The sequence below is a fragment of the Chaetura pelagica genome, unplaced genomic scaffold (genome assembly GCF_000747805.2).
Source record: "Chaetura pelagica isolate M959 unplaced genomic scaffold, ChaPel_1.0 scaffold494, whole genome shotgun sequence".
NCBI classification, from domain to species: Eukaryota; Metazoa; Chordata; class Aves; order Apodiformes; family Apodidae; genus Chaetura; species Chaetura pelagica.
In genome coordinates, this window is record NW_009952992.1 from 322564 (window position 1) to 326059 (window position 3496).

Consider the following 3496-nt stretch of genomic DNA (forward strand, 5'->3'; position numbering starts at 1 on the left):
CACCTACATGAGGAGTGGGAACATTTCCAGAAATGAAATACAATCCTTCCAGCGAAGGGTTGGTGACAAAATGTCTCAAAGACCATTAGGAAAAGCTTTTCCCTTGACTTGAGACCTCAGTCACAAATCTTGGAAGCCTAAACTGACCCTGTTCTGTGCTGGTGGCTGATGGGGCAGGGAACCAGCACCCAGAAGGCACCAGTGAGACAAGGTCTCACCACCCTCACAGCAAAGAATTTCCTTCTCATGTCCAACCTAAACCCTCCCTCTTCCAGTTTTAATCCATTCCTCCTTGTCCTTTCACTCCCTACCCTTCTCCCAAGCCCCTCCCCAGCTTTCCAGGAGCCCCTTCAGGCACTGGAAGCTGCTCTAAGGTCTCCCTGGAGCCTTCTCTTCTCCAGGCTGGACACCCCAACTCTCCCAGCCTGGCTCCAGAGCTGCTCCAGCCCTCCCAGCATCTCCGTGGCCTCCTCTGGAAAGCACAGCACCTTGCACTGCTACATCACAAGGGAGTGATGCCAGGAATGGGGAAAACTACAGGAATTCATGACCTGTGACATCCCTCCTTGACCATCTGCTCTCACACCACCTCTCCTGGCACAGGTCAGGGACAGCTGAAGCCATTTCTGGGACACAGACTCTTGGATTCCACCTCAGGGTTGGATGGAAGGTCCCTGGCAGGCCACACCACCTGAAAACAAATAGATGAACCCCAAGATGCTGTGCAGACCTGGATTGGGCCTCAGTCTGGCCGTCCATACAGGTGAGATGTCCTCTGGACCACCTGGGTGTGCTTCTTACTGTTCTAAACCATCATGCAAGTTCTGGCTGGTGCCTGCTTTCCACCTTGGCTCAGCACAGACCATTTTCCAGCTCCAATTCCTGGGGATTTTGCAGGCAACCCTGTGCAAGGGGCCCTGAAAAGTGAGGGGGAGTGGAAGAAAATCAGAACACACGTGAGATGGACTGAGAGCATCTTGATTGAGTAGGTCAAAGAGGAGAAGTGTCCCCAAAAGACTCCTAGGAGAGGAATGGAGCTCTGGGTCATAACAGACCCTGGAGATTTCAGCTGATGTCTTGACTTGGAAGGTCTCCCAACACCTAAAGGAACCTACAGGAAGGATGGGGAGAGACTTTCCACCAGAGACTGTAGTGATAGGACAAGGGGTGATGGTTTCAAACTGAAAGAGGGGAGATTCAGATGAGACATTCTGATTAAATCCTTCACCATGAGAGTAGGAAGGCACTGGGACAGGCTGCCCAGGGAAGCTGTGGCTGCCCCATCCCTGGCAGTGTTGAAGGGCAGGTTGGATGGGGCTTGGAGCAGCCTGGGCTGCTGGGAGGTGTCCCTGCCCGTGCAGGGGGTTAGAACTGGATGATCTTTCAGGTCCCTTCCTACCTCAGCCATTCCATGATTCCATGGCCCTATTACCAAGCAGTGCTGCTTCAGGAAGCACTGATTTTTACTACCATTTTCCACACTACCCCTGGGCTGAAGTGCTGGGAAAAATTCTGCTCCTCAGCCCTCAGAGCTCCATCTTGCTCCATCCTCACTGCCTGCAGTGCTTCTCAGGGGAACTGGGTGTGCTGGGCAGCTTCAGGCTCTGAATTATTTGTCAGGTGCCTCACACATCCTTCCTGAGTACCTTTTAGGCAGAGTGCTTATAAATATATTCACTCCTTGCAGCTCTTAGACATCAAACCCTTCCTCTTTTCCCACGTTGTTCAGGACTTGGGAAGCCAACTTGATGTCCTTAACAACTCATTGGATGTGATCCAACCTCACCTGGGTCTTCATTGGCTCTGTCAGAAGAAGAAAACCCAGAATGATGTCACCCTGCTGTGCACAGTGTCCCCTTTACCCAACAAATGGATCTCCTTTTGTCTTAGCCCACAGCTTGCAAACAGTTTTGAAGCTGGTTTGCCATGGGAATTGCCCTGATGGGTTTGTTGAGGTGCTTTAGGTGAAGAGTTTCCCCTGCTGTGTGAGCTGCCTCTTGCCTGAGACAGATCGTGTCAAGGCAGGAGGCACCTCAAAGCTCTGGTGGATATGAGTGTTCATGCAGGAAAGGAACCCAACCAGGGTGAGATGGAGTCTCCAGAAGAAGCAGAGTCAGGCCTGGAGGAGTATCTTGGAACGCAGGCTAAAAAGGATGGAAGGACATAGCACTGCAGGCCAAGGACAATGTGGCCAAGTGATGATTCAGGGGAAATCTTTGTGCTGGAGCCTGAGAGAGAATGTTCAAGGGGACAGCCACTTCACAGAGGTGCAACCAGAACCAAAGTGGACACAAGAAGGCCATGGAGCTGTGGGAGAGAGTCCAGAGGAGGCCACAGAGATGATCCAAGGGCTGGAGCAGCTCTGCTCTGGAGCCAGGCTGGGAGAGTTGGGGTGTTCAGGCTGGAGAAGAGAAGGCTCTTGGAGACCAGGAATGTGTCTCTTAGCTGTGCTCTGCTGTGACAAGGCCTGGCTTTGGTTGCACATTGTTCTCTGCCCCCCAGCACCTGTGGTGCACAGGAGGTTGGTCTCTGGAGAGGACAGAGCTGTAGACTCTGGGCTACATGTGATTGAAGTGCAATAGTTTGTGCTAGTACAAAGCTGAGCTACATGGACCTAGTGGTCCCCTCTGGCCTCAAAGCATGTGATGGCCTGAAGGAAGTTAGAGGAGAGCAGGAACCCAAGCTGGACCTGAGCAGTAATTTAACCATCTCACCACTGCTGCCTTTTCCTACCACACAACAGGTCCCATTGCCCTTTCTCTCTGAGCACAGCAAAGGCAGAACATGGATCTGGCAGGAAGGAGAGCTCAAACATCCAAAAACATGCAGGTGGAGGGGTCACCTGGATCCCCACAGCCCCATCATGGAATCCCAAGGTCTTCTCCAGGGATGGACACAGTGCAGGCAGGTGGGGACAGCACAGGTGAGCCCCTAGAGCCAGGTGACCTGGCTGAGCTGACCAAGCAGGGAGCACCACGGGTGCTTTGGGACACCCAGGAGAGCCCCACTGGGTCTGTGCCCTGTGGTGTTGGGCCTCTGAAAAATCTACCAGCTTATGGTGGAGAAACACTGCCCTAAACTGCTCCCTTCCTGCTGCTGGAGAAGCAGGTTTTTAGCAGCATCTCCAACCCTGCCCAGGCCCCCTGCCCCTCTCCCTGCCCTCCCAGTCCCTGCCTCTCCTCTTTCCCATCAGGTATTTGCTGTCTGCAGGCAGAGAATGGCAAACAGGAGCTCAGGAGCTTTATTTTCCCCCCTCCCAGACTTCACCCTGTGCTGTCAGGGTGTCCTCAGACCAGACATCTGGCCTGTTCCTCACCCCCTGGGAAGCACTGGGCTGTGCCCAGACCTCTCAGCTTCTCACAGAAAACATCTGCAGAAAGACATCTTCCCTGAGGTTTGCAGGCAAGCTGGAGCAGGCACCCTGGGCTGGAGGGAAGAGGGACAGAGCCCTTTGTGGAGGAAATCTCTCCACTCAGCCCTGCAAAGCAGCTCCAAG